This window comes from Maylandia zebra, linkage group LG23 (genome assembly GCF_041146795.1).
Source record: "Maylandia zebra isolate NMK-2024a linkage group LG23, Mzebra_GT3a, whole genome shotgun sequence".
Lineage (NCBI taxonomy): Eukaryota > Metazoa > Chordata > Actinopteri > Cichliformes > Cichlidae > Maylandia > Maylandia zebra.
Genome location: NC_135188.1, coordinates 49,841,416 through 49,857,320, shown reverse-complemented (window position 1 = coordinate 49,857,320; position 15,905 = coordinate 49,841,416). Strand labels below are relative to the sequence as shown.

The 15,905-nt window shown below is 38.2% G+C and overlaps 1 long non-coding RNA gene across 1 annotated transcript; it reads left to right on the top strand.

The window, feature by feature from the left end:
• The first annotated feature begins 1,459 nt into the window (after positions 1 to 1,459).
• Positions 1,460 to 4,475, top strand: LOC112430433 (uncharacterized). The gene is made up of 3 exons (XR_003022049.2): positions 1,460 to 1,918; positions 2,739 to 2,764; positions 4,011 to 4,475. It is a non-coding gene; the product is annotated as an uncharacterized LOC112430433 (long non-coding RNA).
• The last annotated feature ends 11,430 nt before the right edge of the window (positions 4,476 to 15,905 follow it).

The window sequence follows — 15,905 nt, the reverse complement described above, 5'->3', positions numbered from 1 at the left end:
TATAAGTCATGTTAAAGTAACACAATGGCTGCTTTTTTAGTGAAACGTTGTAATTTTACTATTTAAAAGGAGTGTTTGGTATGCTAGCCCTAAGTGCTAACGCCTAGCCTAGCTGCTATAGGCCCAGTGTGAAATTAATATGGTTCATTTGATTGTTTATTACAGTTATTGTGTTGTATTTGGTTCATTCGGTGTGTTAGTGTTTCTGAGTCTGTTAGGGAAGCTGAAGTTAGTTCTCTTCACAAATCAGTCAGTTAAAACGGCCTCATTCTTTCGGTTGTAAGGTAATGAGCCGTCATTTTAGAACCACTGATTAGCTGCTGAAGCAGCAGGGTCGGCAACTTCAAAGGAGCCATTTTACCGCCATTAGCTGTGTCCCAAAACGTCGGCTGCATCTTTCGGAGGACCCGGCCTTCGCGGTCTACGTGGACCGAGAAGGCTGTGAAACTGGACGGTCTAGCCTTCAGATTTGCGTCACCGCTGTCTCGCTGGAGTTTAATAAACTCGGCCGTCTGCTCCTTGCTATTTAAAATATAACAGGACACTGGCGTAAATTCTCGACCGTTTAACGTTTATTGAGCTATGTGAAAATCCCGGAGGAACCCACCGGATGGATTAATAAAGCTTTATTTAATCTAATAATCTAATAACTTTGATCTCAGCCAAACCGATTTACTCCAGAACAAATAAAACACAGAAAAAGGCAAACAATTACATTTTTAAGTTATCAGAGTGACTTGTATATCATGTTTAACCTGAGTAGCGAAAGAGCGGGGGTCTGAACCCCCCTCCCGGCTTGCCATCGAGCCGGTGGGTGACAGACGTCTCTGAAAACGTCGGCACACTTTTGCAAATATGCGATGTCTTGATAAACCAAGCAGATATTTGCAATTTACACCGCTACTTTCTCGCCTAAAAATATGTTAAAAGTTTATGAAATGAAGGACTCATTTGTCGGCCGCATTTGAGACAGCCTTCATCGACTGGCTGTGACATAATCGGCCTTCAAATGCGGCCTCCGGAGGATGCAGCCGACATTTTGGGACACAGCTTCTGACTGAAAGCCGGGAGAAGAAGAGTCACGTGCCTGTACCGGTGTGTTTTTGTGCTGTGGGTTAATTAACAGAAGGGAGAGAGAGAGTGAGGATGAAACACATAATATAAGAATAATAACATCTCTTAACAAGAAGTTTTTTTTAATTAGGTAATTTTAGTTTTTTAGTTAAATTTTAAGAACTGTTTAACAAACACTTGTTTGTGCAGGTTGTTTTTTTTTTAAATAAAACCTTCACCTGCAGTTCTGTTTAACTTCTCACTTTGTGAAAAACTAACGAAATATAAAAAACGTCCACCTTCAAATAAATAAAATGCAGCAGTGCACCATTAATATAAATATGATATGTAGATATTTAAAACAACAGCATATTAAATGATACTGTGTGCAGGTGATAATATTTTTAGGAAGCAGAATTTGAATGCAGACGAACTCAAATGTTGAAGCCTACAAAAATATCATCCAAGCTTTCATTTATGATTGTTCATGCTTTGAAATTGTGATGTCAGAATTTGATAAAGTGTGCAGAGCTAGGTGTAGTAAATCATTGCTTATTAAATCTACTGTGTTATCTAATAGCACCAAACTAATAGAGCTATCACATAACTGAGAAACGTGTGTGGCTTATTACAAATGGATGAAACCACATTTTACCTTAATGAAGACGTAATCTTTAATAAGGTGTAGAAAAAAGAGGTGAGTTGTTTGTTGCTGTGGTAAACAAAGAAGTGTACTGAATCTTTTGGACTACACAGAGTGATGCAGTATTGACTGTGATGCTGATTTGAGTTGTCTTATTCTGTGTTTTTGTGCTTTGTCTTTTGTTACACAGAGTGAAAGAGATCTTTGGTTTTGCCTTTGCTGGTAAGTAAACAGTGATTGTAACTGAAGCAGTATGAACCTGGCATTGCGTAGCACATTTGGCAACTTACATACAGTAGTCTGACTTTTTGTGATATGTTTCCATTTACTGATTGGCAAAAACACAAAGTCATAATGAAAAACTAAGAGAACCAGAGGTGTGAGTGGACATTGTTAGGTACATTACAGCCAGTGTGTCTAATTAGTTTATCACTTATTTGGTGAATATAATGTGTTTTAAAATTAAATAGAAAAGTTGCCAAAAAGGTACACTGCAAAATACATAAATATTCCTAGCAACGGGTACAATGAGAGGACTTTTTAGTGTAAAAATTTAAGACATTTAATTTTAATTACAAAACATGGTGCACCTCTGCTATTGTAACATGTCAATATTTATTTTAAGATTTACATATTCATATCAGACATGAGGTTTTCTGTTGCTTCTGATTTATATAATTACTTTGTATCTAACATTTTTAAAAGTTTTGGTTTTCACACTTTACTAGTACTGACCTGTTGTAGAAAATGTTGGAGCCACAAAGCTTCTGTGTAGGAAATATTTGGTATATCCTGCACTTGTGCCAACAAATATTGGTGGCTATTCTTTGTATTTCTGTAGTAAAGAATGCTTTTATTACACTTGCTATAGCCATGTGAGACGCTGCAGTTCATTTATCTCCTCTTTAGACTACAGTAAGCTCATAAAGCCTTAAATAAATTTACTAGTTAATTTATGTCACAGTAAATTGGATTGTGTGTGAAGAGGCTCAACAGTCTGAATCATCAAACAGTGATCTGATGAATTGTTTCCTTTCTCTAGACTGCTGATCTGATCGTCTCAGTCTGGTAAGTAAAGGTTTGTCTGAGGTGCAGTTCTGGGAAATGTTTCTCATTATAGGAGATTCAGTTTAGTGCAGTGAGTCAGCACAGCTCTTGGGAATAATCAGATCATAGAAAAGTCTATGTAAACATTTCCAGACTTACAGATCTCTCTTATCATCATAGTACATTTTTAATTAGGCCCTAATATCGGCCATGCTAAGTTTATTGTAGATTTAGTGGAGTGTGTATTAAACATGCCCCAAATTTGACTGAAAAATGTAGAAACTGCTGTTTAGGAGTCATCTGTCTCCAAATTTTTCATTTTGCCAAAAGTCATACTGAGTAAATTATTTTTTACTTTTATGTTAACTGCTCCCCAGACATTATGATATACTGTTGTACCAGGTAAGTACACACAGAAACGGGAATTTGAGACCTTTGGGCATTTAGGATCATGTGAGTTGAGTGCATGTGAAGTGTTTAAAGCAGGTGGTCTGAAACTGTCTGCTCTGACTTCATTGTGTGGGTTTAGCTTGACCATATAATGTTTATAGTAAGTTACTATAGCACCATATCTTGGTTTACAGACTCTGTTTGTTTTTATTGTGTTAATAGAATGCGAAAATGTCCTTAGAAATGTTCCACCACCATATGATAAACATTTTTATTCAGTTGAATCTAATAATGTACTGTACAACTCTTCAGTGTGTAATGATATATATGTTCTGTATTTTTCGGACTGTAAGGCGCACTAAATTCTAAGGCACATTAAGCCAAACAAAACAGATAAGTCAAACTTTATTCAACTCATTTACAATAACTCTCAAAATTGTTCAGTTGTAAGACATAAAATACAGAACAATACACTTACTTTTCAGGATTTATGGACTGATGAATGTGGATTGATCAGTTTGAAATCTGCTACATAAGCATGGCTCTCAACAGGTGCCAGGCCCTTATACACACACACCATATTATGTTGAAGCACAGTACGAATTACTCTACGAGGGTGCTGACTATGGTAGCCATGCTCCGACGATACATCAAGTGGTGCTGCTTTGTAGCTTACCAAAGTCATACTAAAACATTTGACAGAGTGCCGTGTACCACATAGAATTGGTTTGAAATCAGTAAGCACAACCATACATAAGGTGCACTGTCTATTTTTGAGAAAATTAAAGGCTTTTAAATGTGCCTTATAGTCTGAAAAATAGGGTAAAGCCAGGTTTATTGGAAGTGTGTCTAATTCCACTTTCTTTCTGTCTTACAGGTGACCTGCTGCAGAAAACCCTCTCCCTCTATCATTAACAAGCCATTAACAAGCAAATTCAGTCTGTCCTATCACTCTCCCTCTCCCTGCTCCATCTTTTTTGACAAGGGATTCTATCTTCTATCATTTCTCCGCCATGTACTCTATCTAATTTTGACAAGCATAAGCCCTAGTTTGACAAGAAACCAAGTTTGACAACAAACCAAGGTTGACAACAAACCAAGTTTTTGGAAATTGAAGTTACCGCAACTTCGACGATCTGTTTTCAGAAATCTGAGAGATCTCTGCTCTCACTGCTCCTTCTTTCCTGTCGTTAAACTCTCTCATATCCACTCATTTTACTGGAAATTACAAGTAAGAAGTTGAATATACAGTACAGTAGAAGTCACTGTAGAAACTATTTACACAGCCCTAAATTTGTCATTTTAATTTTGCATTACACTTTGGAATAAACATTGATTGGCTGTTTGGCTTACAGGTGCAATTACTTTGAGAAATTATATAAAATATACACCTCTTAAAGGTTTATTTGTAATAAGACAATCTGGTTATTTTGTAATATATACATTCAGACTGCTCTATTTAGATAAATATTAAATTAGATTCAAATACATTTTTCAAGTCTGTTTCACTGGCTATAACATTTGACTACAAGTTTAAACTATTATTATTTAAGGACAAACCCTTTTTTTGTCACTCAGTGTAAGTATTCAGTTACAATTGTCATCTAGAGGCTGCCCTGAGAACCCAGACTTCCTGTTTCCTGACTGCTGCAGAACATCCAGCTGAAGAATCCTCATCGCCTGTCATCTGATCACCACCACAGCTCCTTATATTTGCTTTAGATTTTAGATATCTGAAAGATTTACACAAAGTCTACTTTAAAACTAAGAGTTTTATTATAGCCTGTTGATTGATTGTTGAGATTTATTCTGCATATTACTTCACAGAAGTATAGACCTATTTATTAACCAGTCTGGTTAAAAAAAAAAAAGTATAATATACAGTTTTTGAAAAAGCTACAATAAAACTTTTTAAAGATCTTTCAATAACTTTTATATTGAGTTTGTATTTAAGTCAGCCTTTTACATCAATTAAACAGTTATAAGAACACTTTACCATTTGTATAGTTTTACATTTATCCATTTAATAGAAACTTGAGGAGTTTTTCAGTGTTTACAGGTTGATTTTTGTATACATTTGTGTATAAATACATATAAGGTCCAGTTTGTACTTGCACAAAATGCCAAGGAAAGGTCAAAGGTCACAGTCCCAGAAGCTTAGATGGCAAAAGCAGAAGGAACAGGTAAATCTTTCTCAGACCGGTGAGCAGGTAAAGGTGTCTGTTACAAGTATTCCCAGTCCAGAAGTGCAGCTCAGCGTTCAGACAGCCGCAGTGTCTTATGCAGATGTGGTAAAGAGAGGTGTTTGCTCATCATCGGTGCCAAATGCTAAAGTACAGCAGGTAATCCAGACTGAACCCCAGCTAACTGTGCAAAACGCAGCATGATGGAGAAGCTCCAGGACCGTCTCATGTACAGGTTACAAACAGTGAAAGTCGTCCACGAGTGAGTAGCATCTGTGCATCCCGAAGCCAGGCCAATGCTAAGTATGGAAAGTACCGGAATCAGCAATGCATGGCGAACAGTTTGGTTTTCCTGTCATTCTTACACGAGGATGAATTCATTACCAGAGCAGATCTTAACCGTGTGTTGGACAAAGGCCATGCCGTGTATTCAGATGCCAGAAAGAGGTTTGTGAACAGCGTGTTTCTAGCCTGTGATGAACTTCCCACTGTGATCATCAGCCGCAGACACGAGTATCAAGTCGACATGTCTCAGTTTGCTCTTTATGGCACATTTGACGGTACAGATCATCTTCCGAGCCTTGAACAGGGACTACAGTGTTTGGCTTCAGACATTTGCTATGCTTTGCTAGTCATGGGAGGAACCGCCATTGCAGTTTCCAGGCTGACTTCAGGTGAATACGCATATTTTGATCCTCACCCACGTAAGTCTACAGGAATGCCATTGTCGCTAAGTGTAAGTGGTGGAACTGCAGTTATGTTAAAATTCACACGTCTTAACGACATGATTGACAGGATCAAACGTTTGTACCGAATGTGTAGCATCGCACCAACCTGCACTTATGAGCTACAGCCTGTTGAGTTCCACAGTGAAAACGTTGCTGACCAAAGAAATGCTGATGAAAACAGACAAACAGCTACAACTGTTCCAGCACCAGCTTTAAATGAACCTAAATTTGAAACCCCCAAATCCACTGAGAAAACACAGAAAACTGTGGCCGACACTTTAGCTACTGAAGTGATGTCATCCAGAGTGGATTATTCAAATGAGCCAGCTGCTGAGCTGAACAATTCTGATTATTTAGAAATAGAAACCTCTGCATCTTCTGTAAGAGACACTCAGGTAACAAAAGATTCTGTTCCTCTGAATGATTTAAACACTGCCTCCTGTTTAACTATGACAACAGATGAACTCTCACATAAACTGTTGAAGCATAATAAACAGCAAAGGAGAAAGATTAGGAGACGACTGTTGGTCCAAGAAAAACTACCACAGAGAAGGGAAAATCAGAAAAAGAAAGAAAGACAGATGTACGCTTTTGATGAAAGCTTTAAGGCAAAGAAAAAAGATTCTAGCAGAAAGTCTCATGATCCTGATCACAGACAGAAGAAGAGTGTGTACAAAAATAATCTGTGTAAACTCAATGCTACATATAGAGAGAAACAGAGAGAACATTTTAGAAAAATCTATAGAGATAGTGCTAAAATTAGAGAGAGAAAAAGAGAACGTGTCATAAGGATGTATAAAGAAGATTCTTTATTCAGAGAAAAGCAGAAGGAACGTATAACAAGAACATATAGAGAATCTCCCATTTTTCGAGAAAAGCAGAAGGAACGTATAACAAGAACATATAGAGAATCTCCCATTTTTCGAGAAAAGCAGAAGGAACGTATAACAAGAACATATAGAGAGTCTCCCATTTTTCGAGAAAAGCAGAAGGAACGTATAACAAGAACATATAGAGAATCTCCCATTTTTCGAGAAAAGCAGAAGGAACGTATGAGAAAAACATATAAAGAATCTTATAGACAATCTCCTATATTCAAAGAACAGCAGAAGGAACGTATAAGAAGAAATTACAGAACTTGTGCTGGATTCAGAGAGAAACATAAAGCTTACATGAGGTCATATGTTTCTAACCTATATAAAGAAAGTGTAGAATTTAGACAGAAAAAAAAATGTTACATCACTAAACGTTATGGAGAAGAGAGACAATTTCAGCAGCAACACAAGGACAATATGAGAGAACGAATGAGAGTAAAATATTGGAACAGTATTTCTTTTAGACAGATGCATAATATCAGATGTGCAATGAAAATAAAAAGAAAATATCGTCAGATGCATCGACCAGCTGACAGTTTACAGTGTCATCCAGAGAACACTTTAATGAATGAGGCCATATCTCGTTTCAGATCCAACATTAAGTCAGCACCATCTTATGTTTGTACTGTTTGTCTAAAAGCTTCTTTTCCTAATCAGGTGAAAATCTGCAAAAGAGAAAATTACTCAAAACACCAAATTGTAGCTCAGCAGTGTCTAACTGGTAAATTTGTTCATGTGTGTGATGAAGCATGTCATGATCACTGCAGCTTTCCTGTTGAGAGAAAAAAGGAGTATATCTGTCACACGTGTCACAGTTCCCTCAAAAGTGGACGCATGCCAAGACTTGCTGCTGTCAACGGTTTAGAACTGCAGGATATTCCAGCTGAACTGTGCGATCTCAACATTCTGGAGAGACATCTGATTGCCAAATGCATACCATTTGCTAAGATTATTCCTCTTCCAAAGGGCAGACAGAGACTCATACGTGGTAATGTGGTGTGTGTACCATCTGAAGTCCAACAAACAGTTGACAGTTTACCGAGGATCAGAAGCCAATCACAGATCATGAGGATAAAGCTGAAAAGACGACTGTGCTACAAAGGCCATCAGCTGTTCCAGACTGTCACCTGGTCTAAACTCATTCAAGCCCTGCGTAAACTCAAACAAATTCATCCACAGTACACAGATATTATTATCAGAGATGATGCATTGCTTTGTGATCCAACGTTACCTGATGATGACAGCAGTGATGAAGCCAGCATGGGAAGTGATGATTATGATGAAGCAGATTTAATGGAAATTGACAACTATGAAAAAGATGCCCTTTTGTGCGAAAGTGAGTCTGAAAGTGACCAAGCTATTAATATGCAATCCTGTGATGAACAACCAGAGGAACAAAATCCAGATGAACCAGAAAGTGATTTGAACAATGGAGGTTTTGCTCTAGAAAGTTGTCTGCAGCCTGTTGACATTTCAGAAGAGATTCTCTGTTTCACTGATAACACATATTGTGTGGCTCCTGCAGAAAGAAACAATCCTGTTAGCTTCTTCAGAACTCCTCATTTGGAAGCCATGGCATTTCCTGTGCAGTTTCCTACCGGTCAGAATACACTGGATGAAAAGAGACTTCTTAAACTCACACCAAGTGCTTACTTCAAGTCAAGGCTTTTCAACATTGATGCAAGATTTGCTAAAGACACAAATTACCTGTTTTTCTCACAGTTTGTCACTGAAATACATTTGGCTAATTCCAGCATGACAATACAGCTAAGGAAAGGTAAAACTATGACCAAAGATGGACGCAAAATCACATCGGGAATGTTACAAAGTAAGACAGAAGTAGAGAAGCTGGTAAGAAATAAAGATGCAATCAGATTTATGCAGCCACTCAGAGGAACTCCAGCTTACTGGCAGAAAACTACCAAAGATTTATTCAGTATGATTCGTCAAATAGGAACACCTCAGTTCTTTGTCACTTTCTCTGCTGCTGAGATGAGATGGCCTGAAGTGATTCAAGCAATAAAGAGACAGCAAGGTGAAGAGGTTGATTTTGAAGCCCTGGACTGGTCAGAAAAGTGTGAAATTCTAAGATCAAATCCAGTAACCACCATGCGGATGTTTGATAAGCGTGTTGAGGCTTTGTTCAGAGATTTGCTTTTTTCTCCTGCACAGCCCCTTGGTGAGATCATTGATTACTTTTACAGAGTTGAGTTCCAGCACAGAGGTAGTCCGCATATACACATGTTGCTGTGGATTCGAGAAAAGGTAGAAGCAGATGTGGATGATGACCAAACTGTCTGTGACTTTGTGGACAGATACATCTCAGCTCAACTCCCTGATCCAGAAAAACAACCTGAACTGCACAAAAAAGTCTCTGAACTACAAAAGCACAGCAAGAACCACACAAAGACATGCTTTAAGAGTGTGAACTCTGGTTGTAGATTTGGGTTTCCAAAACCACCATCCACAAGAACAATGATTGTGAGACAGGATGAGGATTCAGACACTGAAGCTGCAAAAGCCAAACTCAGACCTTTGTTGAACCTGCTGAAGGAACCTGAAGCTGCTTCCCTCACCATAGAGCAGATTCTGTCACGATGCAACTTGACAATGAATGAGTATGAACAATGCCTCCAGAACATAAACAAGAAAACAGCTCTGATTCTGAAACGTGACCCAAAGGACTGTTGGATCAACAATTACAACCCAGATCTGCTTGAAGCCTGGAACTCTAATTTAGATGTCTCATTCATTTTGAATGCCTATTCATGTGTAGAATACCTCTGTAAATATATAACAAAGAAAGAATCTGGCCTCTCTGAATACCTGAAGACAGTTATCGATAACTCTGATAAGAACACCGTCAATGAATGTGATGAAATGAGAGCTGTGATGCAGGCTTACTCAAAAAAGAGAGAGATCAGCGCACAGGAGTGTGTGACTCGAGTCTGTGGCCTAAAAATGAAAAAATGTTCCCGCAGTGTTGTATTTGTACCAACAGATGATAACCCAGTAAAAATGAGTCGGCCCATGAGCTTCCTGGAAAGCACAACACATGACAGCTGTAATATTTGGATGACAAGTTTGAGTGATAAATACAAATGCAGACCTGAGACCCCAGAATATGAGGAAATGTCGCTGGCTGATTTTGCTGCCCTGTGCCGGTTGGTGAGTGGTCCAAATGAAGGAAAAGATGTGCTTCCTCTTCTAAACCAGCTTGGATTTGTACAAAGGCGAAAGAATGATAAACCAGCTATAATCAGGTATTACCACTGTTCACAGGAAAAAGATCCTGAGCAATATTATGGTCGACTGTTGAGACTTTACCTTCCACACAGATCAGAGCAGGAACTGAAACCACAATGTTTCCAAACCTATCAGTCCTTCTACAACTCAGGTTTTGTGCGACTTCCATGTTCAGACCACAGTGAGTCTGTGAAACGGATTGTGAAGAGAAATAAAGACAAGTATGAGAAGAACTCTGAGGATATTGAGAGTGCACTGGAAGAGTTTGAACAAAATAGGGATGTTGTGATCGATGAATGGTGTAATCTTGCTCCTGAATCTGAAGTTGTGAGGCTGCAATGTGATGAGAATCTTCCTGAGAGACATTCTGATGATGAGAACGAACAGGAGAATGTCCCCGACTACAGTCGTCAGTCTGATGCTGTAACAGAGATCAGAGCCATCAGAGAACAACCTGCAGTCGATCCAGCCGTGGTACGTGTAATGTATCAGAATCTGAACCAGAAGCAGGCCTGCGTGTTCTATACTATAAGAGACTGGTGTATTCAGCGAGTTTGTGGTTTGAACCCAGATCCATTTTTCTTCTATATCAACGGTGGTGCAGGAACTGGAAAGTCACATCTGATTAAATGTATTCACTCTGAAGCATCAAAGATCCTGAGCAGACTGCCTGCTAATGCAGAAGAAGCTGACATATCAAATCCAACTGTTTTACTTACTTCATTTACCGGGACAGCAGCTTTTTCTATCAATGGCTCTACATTACATTCTCTACTGAAACTACCCAGGAGTCTGAAACCACCCATTCAAGGACTTGGTAACCAACTGGATGAAGTCAGATCTGAGCTGATGAATGCAGAAATTATTGTTATTGATGAGATTTCAATGGTTTCAAAACCCCTTTTTGCCTATGTGGATGCAAGACTGAAACAAATCAAAGGCACTCAGAGACCTTTTGGTGGAATGTCAGTTTTAGCTGTTGGAGATTTTTACCAGCTGCCACCAGTGCGACAGTCTAAACCTCTCTGCGTTTACGATCCAGAACAGATTGACCTATGGCAGGAACATTTTCAGATGATCACTCTAACCGAGATCATGCGTCAGAAAGATGATGTGGCCTTTGCAGAGATGCTGAACAGGATTAGAGTGAAAGAAAAGACGGATGAGCTTTCTCAGTGCGACAGAGATTTGTTGTCACAGGCTGTGACTGCACCAGAAGAATGTCCAACTGAGGTCTTACACATTTATGCCACCAACAAGAATGTGGAATCCCATAACACAGATACCCTGAAGAAGCTTCATTCAAACATCATAATCATCACTGCAGACGATTTCCAGAAGGATAAACGTACAGGCAGAATGGAACGAAGAGACAAACCATTTACAGGTGGGAGAAATGATTTACCTGACACTCTGAATGTTGCTGAAGGAGCTCGAGTCATGCTGACCAGAAACTTGGACACACTAAACGGTTTAGTCAACGGTGCTTTTGGTATACTGGTAAAGGTGGTGAGATCTGAAAATGATGGACACATAATCAAACTGGGGCTCAGAATGGACAACCGGCAGCCTATGAGACACAACCGCAGTGCTAATGCAGCATCTGATGATCTGGTTTACATTGAGAGAGCAGAGGAGAGTCTGAAGTTTAAAGGAGCGGTACGCAGACAGTTTCCTGTAAAGCTAGCATTTGCCTGCACAATTCACAAAACTCAGGGTCTTACAACACAGACAGCTGTAGTTTCAATGAAGAACATTTTTGAACCAGGTATGGCTTATGTTGCTCTCAGCAGGGTGACGTCTCTCAGTGGACTCTATTTGCAGGACTTGGATGAGAAAAAGATTTACTCCAATCCCGAGGTAACTGCAGCACTCCAAACCATGAGACAAGCCAGCGTTGAGGAAATGATGCCTCTTCTTCAGGTCAGAGAAACAGCCAGCAGACCTGACACTCTTACACTGATCCATCACAATACAGAGGGTTTGCCATCTCACATCAGTGACATCAAGAGTCATCATGAAATGTGTTTAGCAGATGTTTTGTGTCTCACAGAGTCTCACCTTCAAGGCTCCTTTGTTGCAGACAGTCTTCATTTGGACGGCTACACCATGTTCAAACGCAACAGACATGTGTCCTACACAAACTTTCCTCACATGGCCAGCAGAAGTGGTGGTGGAGTTGTTGTGTATTTGAGGAATCATTTTCAGGTTCAGGTAAAACAGTATCTGCATAATGTCACTGATCTTGAGTTTTTAGTGTTGAAGGTTCAGGCTCCATTCCCTGCGCTCATTGCTGTTGTGTACAGACCCCCTGACTACAGTTTGACACCATTCATGCAAAACCTGGTAAGTCTTTTAGATTCCCTTGAAATAATGGACTGTCACCCAATCATTGTGTGTGGAGATTTTAATGAGAACCAGTTGCAGAGTGGAAGAAAACAGATTCTGGAGCAGTTTCAGTCGAGAGGGTATTCACAGCTGATCACTTCTGCCACTACAGACAAGAACACCCTGCTTGACCTCATTTTTATTTCTCAGTCAGATCAATGTCTCCATTCCGGTGTTCTGAGATCATACTACAGTTACCACAACCCTGTGTTTTGTGTCCTGTCCTCGAGCCAATCATGAAGTCGTCTGGTGAGTTTTGAAACAATTACAGATCATGTTAAGACAAAGTTAAGACATGAGGCTTGTCCCCGTATATCTTCAGACACTCCTGATGCTCACAATTGAAGAATTATTTTCTCACCTATTACCGTTCTGAGATGAGTTAGACTTGTTTGAGGGTAGGAAATTTGTCCCTCGCTCAGATTTCTTCAGATTTCAAATTCTGGAAATGAACCACTTTTTTCTCTCATCATATCTTTTTGATGGATTTCCACAGAGCTCTGAAAATTTCCATGACTGTTCACCAAAGCCTGCTGTTTCTTACGGTGAAAGAATGATTTTGATGCCCCATATAGATTTAGAGTTACCAAAGGTTGTTTGAGAGCAAGTCAATGCAGTTTTTGCTTCGCCTCTACTCAGTTACAGTGTATTACAAGTCATATATCTTTAATAAATTATATTTTATCTCTGAATTATGAAGACCTGAAGATTCCCCCATCTCTTCTGAACAAAACGATGTCTGAATGACCGTTCTAGCCTCTACGGTTAGGAAATTACGGCCATTTGTTCGAGGGGAATCCTGAATGTCAGAAATACACTGAAGAAAACTCACACCTCTCTCTGTGCCTGTGTGTGTAAGGGCTGACTACAGCAGGTGCAGCTAATTTAACTGACCTAGATATACCAAGCCCAGACTCTCAACAGCTCCTGTTCCCTTTACTCTCTGTGTATGTTTGTCTGTGTATCAATATTTCTCCTATGTTTAAGTATTACTCCTCAATCATAGTATTTCTGCTAAAGCAAAGTACTTCTACTACATCTAAGTACTTTTGCCAAATCATAATATTTCTGCTAAATCATAGTATTTTTGCAAAAATCATGGTATTTGCGCAAAATCATGGTTTTAGGCCAAATATTTCTGTTATTTTATAATATATGTGCTGAATATATTATATGTGCCAAATCATAGTATTTATCCCAAATTATAGTATTTATGCCAAATTACAGTATTTCTGCTAAAACGCAGAAATAGTACCTTTTAGCAGGAATTTCTACCAAAAGATAGTACTTCTGCTAAATCAGAGTATTTCTGCTAAACCAGAGTATTCCTGCCAAATCATAGTATTTGTACTGAAACATGGTACTTCTGCCCAATCATAGTATTTGTACTAAATGATAGTACTTCTGCCAAATCATAGTATTTGTGCCAAAGCATCGTATTTGTATGGAGTCATAGTATTTCTTCTAAGTCATAGTATTTCAATCAAATCTCAGTAGTTGTTGTTAAAACGCAGTATTATTGCCAAATCATAGTATTTGTACCCAATCATAGTATTTCTGCTAAATCATAGCATTTGTGCCAAATCATGGTATTTGTGCAAAAACATAGTATGTCTGCAAAACCATAGTATATCTCTTATGTTATAGTATTACTACTAAGGCATAGTATTTCTGCCAAATCATAGTATTTGTACTAAATCATAGTACTTGTGCCAAATCATAGTATTTGTTGAACATCATAGTATTGGAACCAAAACATAGTATTTGTCCCAAAGCATCGTATTTGTATTGCGTAATAGTATTTCTTCTAAATCATAGGATTTCAATCAAATCTCAGTAGTTGTGTTAAAATGCAGTATTATTGCCAAATCATAGTATTTGTACCCAATCATAGTATTTTTGCCATGTCATCATATTTGTGCTGAATCATGGCATTTTTGCCAAATCGTGGTATTTGTACCCAAATAATAATTCTGTTATGTTATAGTATTACTACTAAGTTGTAGAATATCTGTTATGTTATAGTGTATCTGCGGAATATAGTATGTGTGCCAAATCATAGTATTTATACCAAATCACAGTATTTGTGCTAAAACATAGTATTTCTGCCATATTGTGGTATTTGTGCAAGAACATTGAACTGTTATGTTATAGTAATACTACTAAGTCATAGTATTTCTGCGTTGTTATAGTATTTGTGCTAAAATGTAGTATCTCTGCCAAGTCATAGAATTACTGCAATTTCATAGTTTTTTTTAGGAAATCTGTTATGTTATAGTATTACTACTAAGTCATAGTATTTCTGCCAAATCATAGTATTTGTGCCAAAGCATCGTATTTGTGCCAAAGCATCGTATTTGTATGGAGTCATAGTATTTCAATCAAATCTCAGTAGTTGTTGTTAAAACGCAGTATTATTGCCAAATCATAGTATTTGTACCCAATCTTAGTATTTCTGCTAAATCATAGCATTTGTTCCAAATCATGGTATTTGTGCAAAAACATAGTATGTCTGCAAAACCATAGTATATCTCTTATGTTATAGTATTACTACTAAGGCATAGTATTTCTGCCAAATCATAGTCACTAGGGGGCTGACTGTTTACTAAGTGCATCAGTGTAAATAGGTCATCTCTTGTGTTGGAGTGCCCTCTTGTGGCGCCTTTTGGGTAGTGCCTTAGTAAACGGGAACCCTGTAAAAAGTGGCATCAGACTGATTTGTAGTGGAGGAATTTGTTGCCATTTTTCTTAATCTTTAATCTGTATGCATGTTGTAATGCATACCCTGTTCTTAATCATAGAAACCACACCATATCACCTCTCCACATCCTCCTACTGTATGCCATACCTCCCTGTACCATCCATCTGACCGCAATAAACTCCACCTGTGGTAATCTAATCCCTGGATGTCAGCCTCTCCTTCTGACCGAGGATAGTTATAGTATTTGAGCCAAATCATAGTATTTGTGCCAAAGTATAGTATTTCTTCCAAATCACAGTATAACTGCACAATAAAGGTTCTTGAGCCACATCAGTGTTTGTGCCAAATCTTAGTATTTCTTCTAAATCCTAGTAATTCTGCTCAATGATAGAATTTCTGCTATGCTGTAGTACTTTTTTCCTAGATTGTAGTACTTCTGCTAAGTCAAAGTATTTCATGTAAATCATAGTATTTCTACCAAGTCCCAGTGTTTCTGCTTAATCATAAATAATGTTTTAGTACAAATTGTATGATTTGGCAGAACTTTCTGTGTTCCAGCACAAATGCTATGATTTGGCAGGAAAAAAATATTATTTAGTATAAATACTAAGTTTTAGCAGAAATACTATGTTTAAACTTTAAAAAATTCTG